This window comes from Telopea speciosissima, chromosome 11 (assembly GCF_018873765.1).
Source record: "Telopea speciosissima isolate NSW1024214 ecotype Mountain lineage chromosome 11, Tspe_v1, whole genome shotgun sequence".
NCBI classification, from domain to species: domain Eukaryota; kingdom Viridiplantae; phylum Streptophyta; class Magnoliopsida; order Proteales; family Proteaceae; genus Telopea; species Telopea speciosissima.
The window spans coordinates 30016044-30026882 of NC_057926.1; positions in this window are offsets into that span (position 1 = coordinate 30016044).

Here is a 10839-nt window from a genome sequence, read left to right on the forward strand (position 1 = left end):
TACATTAGGCGACTAAGAAGGAAATTGATCCGGATACGTGAGACACAAGCCCGTGCTGAGGACCAATAGGTAGTTTACTTAGCTCTTGCAGACACTAGTGAACCCGTGGGTCGAGCCGTTTACCTAACCCTAGCAGACGAGGTTAGAAGTGACATAGCCTATCTTTACGTGCAGACTGTTATCACCAGTTGGCAGTTACAAAGACTTGCCTGCCAGACACAGGCACATAATTAGGAAGATTATTATAATAAATAAAAAATTAAGAAATTCAAGATAACATCACGCATAACATGGCATAAAACACCCTCTGACATAAAACAAATAAAAAGAGAACAAGAACAAAATCATAAGCAAATAATACGTCTTGCCGGGATGACAACATAATGATTCACTGGAACTGTGAAACAGGTGACGTACATATGTTAACTAGGAACTATTGATTGACCACGATAAGAAGTAATGGATTATTAAACGAGTACTATTTGACTCGGGCACATCTCATTCTTTTATTTCTACTACCTTTGCTAGTAGGATGATTGATCAACCGAGGGACATCGGGCACGATTTAGTAGTCAGCACACCGACAGGTTCTGTCGTGAGCTTAAAGGAAGTCTATGACCCCTCTCAGGTATAAATTTGTGGGAAGAACTTAACCACATGGTCTCATTCGTCAAGGTTCGATGGGGAAACAGTCCAATAGAGGAAGCATTGTGGGAACGCGAAGAGGAAATGATGGAAAAGTATCCCCAACTCTTCGAATAGGGTGGGGATAAATGTAAAACCCGCCCCTAAATGGCTGGGGATTTGAATGAAGGACAGGAACCCCTGACAAGGCATCCAAGCACACTATGGAGTATCACTCCAGTGATTGAATTTAATGGAGAACCCCCGAGGATGTCCTCCTACATACCTGTCAGAAGATGGATTGCAGACCCTTGTTGTACAGCCCACAGCATAATGTACAGCTTGAACTCAAGGTATTCTCTCTCCTACCCAAAAATGTGGGGCCTACACCTGAAAATAGGAGCAAATGACCCTGGGCTAGGTGTAGGTGTAAGGCCCTAACCCTGGGTCAATCCCCTGTGCAGGCCCCATTGAGTTACAGTTTTGTTGTATTCTCTGAGTGATGCACTGGGCGATGCACACATCACCCAGAGTGGGAAAAATTAGTATTTTAATCTGCAGATGTGTGGGGACTACCAATACTGGCCATGGGCACTCTCCATAGGTTGAAGGGAGTCTAGGGAACCACCTCATACCTTTGGACCCCCGTGGACCCCACCTGAGAGCCCAAAATGACTGAGAATCAGTCCAAAAATAAATTCTTGAAATGGGCCTAAGAAGGCAAACATGCCTTAATAGAGGGCTGGCCTACAAATAGAGGACCCTAGCTCAGTTTTAAAACCTATTTTAACTGCTGAAACCGTGGGAGAGAAAGGAAGAGAGAAAAGAGAGGAAGAGAAGGAGAAGGAGAAGAAGAAGGGAAGCTTACCCTTTGTGCATCAACTTAGTCCAGCAGCCATCCTAGACCATTACAGGTATACAATCATACCTTAAGTATGCTGCTGTATTGCTGTTACTGTTCATCTCTTTAGATCTCTGCTATTCAGATGAGTTTTTGGTCATGGTTTACCCAAAACACTAAGGGGCTGCCATTTATCACCCCAGATCCAATATGCAAACTTGTTGCATGGAAGATCTGGAGTTTATTTGGGTATTCTACTGCTGTTTTATAACTGAGGACTGAAATCCTTGCTTGTGCCAGACTGCACTGCACTGTTGCACCAAAAACAGGTAGTCTGGGCTTAGATCTGTGCACACAGGCTGCATCCAGCCTAGCTATGTGTTGCAACAGCCCTAGACCACCCCAACATACATGGGATAGCCCTTGCATGCAGCCCAATCCATGCCCAAAAGCTAGAACACAGCTGGATTACTATTCACTGGGTTGTCTGGACAGCTCCTGGCAGCCAAGAGGTGGGCCCAGGTCAAGATCTATGTGGACCAGTGCAAACTACACCACATGAGGTCCACAATGACCTAACATGCATGTGGGATTGATTAAGGCATGGCCTGTTGTGCAAAACCTTGGAATTGGAGCCTGTTCACATTCTATACAGGCTCTAGCTGATAGCATTAGGCGATGCACACATCACCCAAAGATATCAGCCAGAGAAGTAAACAGGCTGATATTGCAGATCTGAGTTTAGGACCTCCACATATGGACTGTAAACAGTGTAAGGAGGTGGTAAATGACCAAAATACCCATCCTCACATTTGTCCATAATTATAAACACTTTGGGTACCCACGTGGGCCCCACAGGGCTTGGAAACCCTGCTTGTGTTTTTCCTGCAGCACTATTGACTCAGGGACTGTGTTGCACGACTGTTGTGACCTAGAATCATGTACTACAGTGGTAAATTACCATTCTGACCCTAGACCACATTCTCCAGATGATGCACCGGGACATAGGCCTAAAGCCCAATGCAAGGCCCAGAGAATTCTAAGTGATACTATACTGAGCACCGAGTCAGACTAGTGAGCCTAGAACAACACTAGGACATCCAAAAATAGTTTGGAATATGAAATGACATATTTCTGATTTATACTTTAGGGTTTGACCTCGCGCTCGGGGTGCACTGCTAGGTACCGGCCAAAACTGAACAAACAACTGAACCAGTAGGATCAGACCAAGGTGAGTGAAATGTTATCGTGTATGTATGTGTAACATAATGATATGCTGAAATTTTAATTTCTATAATAATGATACTATGTTACATGATCAAATTCAAATCTTATAACTATTACACACTGTGTGACTACTGATCAACTCTGCTTGACTATTTCATGTTGATTATGAATGCTAGACCAGATGCCATAGCCAGCTTGGAAATGAGGCTTGTGGTAGCTTGTAGAATGGGATACGATTGACACCACCCTACTCATACGATGTCATATAGACATGGGGTTAGAGTTTCATCACCCGTGCCATGCATCCTTGCCAACAGGGGTTAAGGTGTTGGATGCCTATGAGGACTACCGTAAAACCTCGGGCGAATACACCGGGAAGCCTCTGTAATATTGCTGGGATGCCTCGGGTAATATGCCGGGAAACCTCGAGCAATATGCTTGGGAAGCACCGAAAAGGTGAATTACGGCTATAATCCAAACAAAGTAAATCCTAGAGCAATATGCTTGGGAAGCACCAAAAAGGTGAATTATAATACAAAGATGGTTACCTCACAAGGATTAATCCCAGAGGGCTGGTCGGGCTGACCAAGGGTATGTATGTTGGAGCCGGCTAGTCCTCTCTGACAACTCAATGGGTGTATCGCGGGAATGGGTAAAAGCCCACTCCAGGGATACATGTATTGGGGATTGTAGTAGCACTAATTTACCTTAGTTGTATTGATAGGTGGCTAATAAATAACTGGACCTGCATATCATGTAGGATCATATGGAATGTGGTTGCATATGCATGCATGATGATATGTTTTACTGATGGGCTCAGTGAGGCTCACACTCTGTAATATATATTTTTCTATTAGATGATTGTACAAGTGGATGCCATTGTGACGTGGAGGCTCATTACCCGGAGGAGAGCCATGGTGGTTATGATGATATTGGTATGGATCCGACGGAGGTCGTTCTGTTGATGCGAGCGTTCTCAGTGGTTACTGAAGATGACTCGTGAAGGGTGCTCTTGATGCTTTTTATCTTGGGGACTCCCTTTGGACTTTGTCCAGGAGTTTATCCCCGTTCTTGCTTCTAGTTTTTAGTTTCTTCTTTTTAGGGTTGAGTTATCTCACCCTGCACGTATTTACTTTTATTTCTACTTATGTATAAGTTAGATCTTATTGTTCTGTCTGTGGGTTGTGTTTGCAAGAAATAATTAACTGCAAGCATACGGATCAATCGTAGCTACAGGTCGAACTCAAAGAGATATACGCCACCTTATTTTACTCACTTTAAAGCACTGCAAAGTGAACCAAATTAATTAAGTTGTTGAATTAAACTAACGACAATTAAACAAACGGATACTAACTCACAAAAATCTACGTCCTAATACACATCCATCTAACCTATTATGCATCTAACGCGGATTAACAAAATTGAAGAGATTAAATTGCCACAACCACACAATCAAAAACTAAAAATCAAAGAAATAGAACTAACTAATTGAAGCTTGAACCGGATTGAAGTTGATATCACACTTGAACTGGCGCTACCAAATATGTAAAATAAAATAAAAATAATTAAATTAAAATCCTACTATAATGCATGATAACAATAGTGAATAAAAAATAAAAGTCCTAAAAGCATAATTGAATTAGAGAGGTAGAGAATGAGAATAAAAAAAAAGTAATGGAGAATTAAAATTCCTAATAGAATGGAGGGATTAATGGAGATGAGAATACTAATAAACTAAAGCTAATAGAAGAAGAAAGAGGTAGAGAAAAGAAGAAGAAATTAGAAACTAGAAAAATTAAGAGGTTAAGGAGAAGAAGAACATATAAATAACAATAAGAAATTGATACTCCCTTCTACCAAAGTTGAGTTACATGAACTAATTAATCCTTGCATGAATGTATTTGAAGAAGCTCGAACACTTGAATACTCCGACCATAGCTTCCTCTTCCAAGTCTTCTAAATCTTCTCACTAGAATTTAGAAGCCTAGACTAGAAAGCTTTAAAACCTAAACTAGAATTAAATTATTACAACCCAATTGAAGACATAAAATTAAAGCATGAATCAAAAGCATTACAACAATGGAATTGAAAGCATGAAATTAAACTAGAACTTAGAAAGCCAAAAACTAAAAGAAGAAAAGAAGAAATTTTACTAATTAATTGAACTACATTATAAAGGAGAGCGTAGGGGTATTTATAAGGGGAAGTGAGGAGAAGAGAGAAGAGGGAAGTGGTAGGAGAAATATTCCCTAAGAAAAGAGAATATTCTCTTCTCTTTCCTCCTTTACAATTCCTTGAATCCTAAGAAAAAGAAAAAATATATAAACTAAGAAAGATAAAAATCCTATCTACATAAACCTTCTATTTATCAAAAAGTAACTTTCTAATTATTAGATGTCTTCTCCAAGCAATGAGATCAAGGCATCTTTGACTTTTCAACCTTCCATGGATAAGAGAATATTTTTCAAAAGAAATCTATCCATAGTACAATTCCAAAAGTGTCCTTGGAAAGTTGGAGGAGAGAGAGAATAAGGGTGATGACTAGGATTCCACTCACAATAAATAAAATACCCATTCTGTCCTTCAAAAAATGTGGAGCATGGGGTGCTTATATAGGTCTCACCATTGCATTCCTTTTGCAAATAATCACCCAAAATAGACCCAAATTTCATCCAATTTGGAATTCAGGAGCCCAAGATATCTCAAGTTGAAGTTGGACTGCTCCAGACCCTTCCAAATGGAATCTTTCGGCTAACAGGGAAGATAACTTCTGATAATTATGTTAAAGCCCCTCGAATCCAAGCTTTCTCTTTACTTTGTCTCCAACCAATTTTTGATAATTACAAACAAACCCCTACAGACCATTTTCGTGCGCCGTTACGGAAACGGCTGTAACTTCTTCGTTTCAACTCGGAATCAAGTGTCGTTTAAACCTTTGCGAAGCTGACTCGGTGGGCTACACATCCATACTATTAACACCTCAAAATTATGCTAAGGGGCCCACTGTAATCACATTCAAATTTGAATAATTGGCATGATTCTTTCGATGCTCAATCCAAACTTGATTTTCTCAACTCCTGGGTGCTTCCGACTACTGCCAAACACCACTAAATAGCTTAAAAATAGATCCTTAGCATCATTTACTCCATTCTCACAAGAATTCATCTAAAACCTGAACACACAAACAAAAACCTCGAGTAGTTCCGTTCCAAGTATAAAAATGTATGCTTTATTGCCCTAAGATTTCACACATAAATGTACTCATCAGGTTGTATGGGGGAAATGAACAAACTTACTTATGTATATATCACAATCATTTTTCGTATCGCTATGCTTTCTTCTTTCTTCCTTTATAAATGTAGATTATCTGCAGCACTCTGATTTTACTTATGGTAATGTTATGGATGTGTGTCTGTGAGTGTATTAATTGCTTCTAGATCCCTGGGATTTGACTAGTTGCCGTTATGCAATCCGGGTCACCTATCTAATCCTCCCAGGGGGTGGTTTGGGGTGTGACAGGTTGGGTCAAAGGTTTCTTCATAATAATTCTATCCCTTTGAGTCTAGTTTACAATAAACTTGAATCGCGTCAATACGACATGTATAAACTGAGTTATGTTCAAAGCAGTGAGCAGAGGTCAAAGCTGGGTAATTCCATGCTAGACCGGATGCAAGTACCGATTCACGAAGGATGTTGGATGTTGCATCCATGCATCCTGAACATGATTTTCTTTCCTAAAAATCAATCAAATCGATCCCCAAACCCATTAATGGCTCCAAGGCCTTATAGGGATGGTTTCTAAGGTTCATTAGGATCCTATTAACCCTAATGGCTCAATGAATTAAGGCACCTATGGTCCATACTCAATCATCTAACCCAGACTTGGGTTTTTGGGTGTAAAACCCTAGATTTTTAAGGTTTGGTCAAGAGGCACTAAAATGGGAGGTGCAAAGGCATCCCAAGGGACTAAGACGATGCCCCAACACAAAAGCATTGAGTCCCAAGTGGAACCCAACATAGTTCCAACCTAAAAATCCAAAACCCTAAGCTAACAATTAGAGAAATGGAGAGGGAGAGTTGGGAAGATCACTTACCACCAATGGATGCAGCAAGAACCAAGGCTAGGTGAGCCTCCATGACCTCCTTCCTTCACGTCTTCCTTTCTTTTCTTTTCTTCTTTTCCTTCTTCCTTTGGCTTAGACTACAAGAGAGGAGGGTGAGATGAGCTTCAATAAAGGATGACAGCAATAGGGAAGGGGAGAATAATGTAGAAGAGAGAGAGGGCAGCAAGGCTTCCTCCCTTCTCCCTTTCCCTTCTCTCCTTCTTCTTCTCCTCTCCTTGCTTCTTTCTTTCTTTTCTTCCCACAATTTGGCTTGAGGAGGAATGAATGAGCTAAAGAGCTCAAGGGCCTTTATAACTTAAAAGGGTCCTTAAGGCTCAGTTGGGAGCCCCTCTTTAAGTTTAAAATCCATTAAAGGGTTAGTTGAGCCATGTGGGGCCCACTACATGACCCAATATGGTGAGGTAAGGATGGGGGATGGGGTCCATCATGTCCGGGGATACAACAACGATGCCCGAGACACGGGATAAGTGGGTCCCATAACATTCCCTTCTCCAAAAGAGGTTTAACAGTACCATCGGATGCAAGGCCGGATGCAGCTAGTAGACTTGAATCCGCCTTTTCATTCAATGCCAAAGAAAGGACTTTTCACACTTCGAAAGGCTCTGGGCTTTGGCCCGTACTTCAAGGGCATTAAGGGGGGGTATGTATACCTATTATTTAGGGTTAAAAACTCACCCATTGTGTGGTATAATTGCTCACCAAAATGGGGTTCCCATCATTTAGCTCAAGTTTTCCCCTTGACTGCCATGGCTCAAGGTCACAGAGGTCGACCTTTGGCAGTTTCACAACACCCATCAACAAAAATTCAAAATACTCTGAAGATTAGGGTGTATTTTTGGGCGCGGGTGTAACAGACTCTCTCTCATATACTTCATTGGTTTGGAAGCCCAAACCGGCAAGGGGGATTTCTCGCTTTCATGAAATGGAAAGAGGAAAATAGAAAGAACCAACATATTGTAGAAGATGTTGTTGCAGAAGTCTAAAACATTGAAGTAGAAGACATTGCAGTCTGTGTTTGGGGCTGGAAAGAGAAATTGAAGTTATTTCCCTCCTCCTTTCCATGATTTGCTGGAAGCTAATAGAACTACTCTTCCAATTGAATCCCTGGGCAGGCAGAGTGGGGAGAATATTGTGGAGTTTGCAGGGGAGCAGGAAGGTAGCAGAAGGCAATGGTGTGTGTGAGAGAGAGAGAGAGAGAAAAATCATTCAAAATTTTAATACATCTGCAATTTCTTATGACAAGTTCTCACTCCTCAAATTAAAAACTGTTTGATTCATCATATTAAGCTATAGCACAAAAATTATGGAAAACCAGATGCAATGGCAAAATTTTCGGCACTAGCAGTTATATTATGAAATCTCAAATCTAAAAACTTTTTTATTTTATGTCACTCAGATCTAGGAGTACTTCGGAAAATAACATTAATAACAAGATTTTACTGAACGCATGTTCTATTGTTGCAACCAATTATTTGCAGTAATTTTTAGGGTTGAACTTTATATGATCGGTGGTTTTGATATTTTTGAGAAGTTTTAGGTGATTAGCTCTTTCAAGTCTAGTTGATTATAATTTTTTCTAATATCAATGTATGTTTGTTCTACCACAAAACCCCAATGGTGCACATTATAACTATAGATATATAGTGTTGGGTATATTCAATAACCCTAATATATGTTCTCATATTAGTCTACTTGAATAGAGAATAAGGTTGTGGTAGGCCCCACTAGATAAAGCCCATCTAACTTAAAACCCTAGTCTTTCCTATAAATACTAACTGGAGGCAGCAACCTGTTTATTCCAAACTTGATATGCAGGGCGTATTGCTTTAAGCAACCTTGTACTTAAACCCTAAACCCTAACAATCTTAAAGCAATACTTATTTTTGAAGGATCAGCTTCGGTGTTTGTCTCGATCATGCGTTACCTATTCTTCACGGTTGTGGCTCTTTGTGCAATCGGCTTTGGATTTTGGAATCTCGTTTCTGGCTTGCTTCTACGATCGGCTTTGGATTTCGGAATCATGGTTTTGGTTTTTTGTGGGATCGACTCTAATTTGTCTTAAAAGCTTTTGGTTGATTGATTCACAAAAACAAAAAAAAAAAAAAAAAAAAAAAAAAAAACCAGAAGCCTACAAAATTATCTTTTTTTTTTTCAATCGCGCTTCACGGTTCTGGTTTATCATTAAAGCCTTTGCTTGATCGTTTTAAAACAAAAGGAAGTTTGAAGGAATCTTCTGTCAGACACCTTTTGTCAAGGTCTTGATTTGATTTGATTGATTAAAACAAAAAAGGAGTTTGCAGGAATTGTTGTTGGCAGAAAGCCTTTTTGTCAAAACCTTTGTCAAAGTATTAGATTTGTTTGCAGAAATTTCTTTTTGTCCGTAAGCTTTAATCAAAGCTTTTATCTTTGGTTAATTTAAAAAAAAAGAAGAAGAAGACAAAAAGGAAAACCTTTTGATTTGATTTAATTGTCAAAGTTTTTTGGCTTTGGTCACCAGCCAGCGACCAACGCCAGCACTTGACTGGCACCAGCACCAGCGCCAACGAGCAGTGCCTGCATAGAACACCATCGGGTCCCCGCCTACTGTGTTTGTTTCGTCGGTATCCTCCGCTTCTCCTCTCACCAGGTGCGATCGTTCTGCTTTAAATATTTTTTTTAAATAAAAAAATATAGTAATCTTGAGATGGAGAAACATGCTGTTCCATTTGAGATGACCAAACTGGAAACCTTTAGTGGATCTAAGTTCAATGCATGGAAATAGAAGATTCAATTTGGTTTAAAATATTTGAATGTGTTCTATACAGTAACAAGTACTTTCAAAGACTGTGTTGATATTGAGGAATCTCAATGGGTTAGTAATGAAGACTTTTGCAAGACTTATTTGTTGAATTGTCTGTCAGATAGACTTGTAGAAATTTACAGTAAATTTGAAACTGTAAGGAGATCTGGGATTCTTTAGATACCTAATTTAAGGAGGAGGAACTATCCAAAACTCACCTGGTGGATAAATTCATGGACTTCAAATTTCAGGAAGACAATGCAATCCTCCCTCAAGTAACTGATCTTGAGAATTTACAGTTTAAATTAAACTTAGAAAAAAATACCTATTTGTGATGCATACCTAGTTGGTGCTATTATTTTTAAGTTACCTTCGACTTGACATTCTTTTAAAACTTAGATGTATAGAAAGAAGGGACTGGATGATCTCAAACGATTCATTAGAATCGAAGATAAGAACAGGGCTAGGAATAACTTAGAGATGGTTAAATAACAACAATCAACTGCTAATATAGTTTCCCATCCCAAGAAATTTCTTAAGAAATTTAAGCCACCTAACAGTGAACCAAAGCAGTTGAAGGCCAAAAAGACTACTTTCAAAAAGAAGAACAAGTGCCACAATTGTAGTGAGTGAGGTCACTATGCAAATGAATGTAGACTCCCTGGGATGCTAACATACCAAAGAAGGAAGTCCACATGATGGTGGATATGACTGAGCCTACTAATTTTGTTGCCATGGTTGGAAAGGGTGAGATCAAATCTTATTCAGATTGGTGGTTGGAATCTGGAGCAACCTGTCATTTGTGCAACAACCTGAATTTGCTAATTGAGAAAGCCAAAGTAGCAGAGATGGTTACAGTTGCCAATGGAGCATCAGTGGAGGTGACTCAGAAAGGAACTGTAAATCTAGTCTTGTCTTCAGGTACGTCTTTAATTTTAAAAGATGTTAAAGTAGTTCCTGATTTTGGAAAGAATTTAATTTCACTTAGCCTATTATGTGATGCTGGCATGTGTGTTTCTTTTCATTATGGTAGAGTAACTTTGTTTGTTAACTCTCATTATTTTGGTTGTGCTTATTTAGTCAATGACATGTATAGATTAAGTTTAGCAAATGAGACAATTAATTAAGTTAGTTCAAATTTGCTTGATCCTAAAATATTACATTATAGATTAGGACGTGAATTATAGAAAATTGTTCAACTAGCTAAAACTAATAATTTACCAATAGACACTTCGATTAAATTT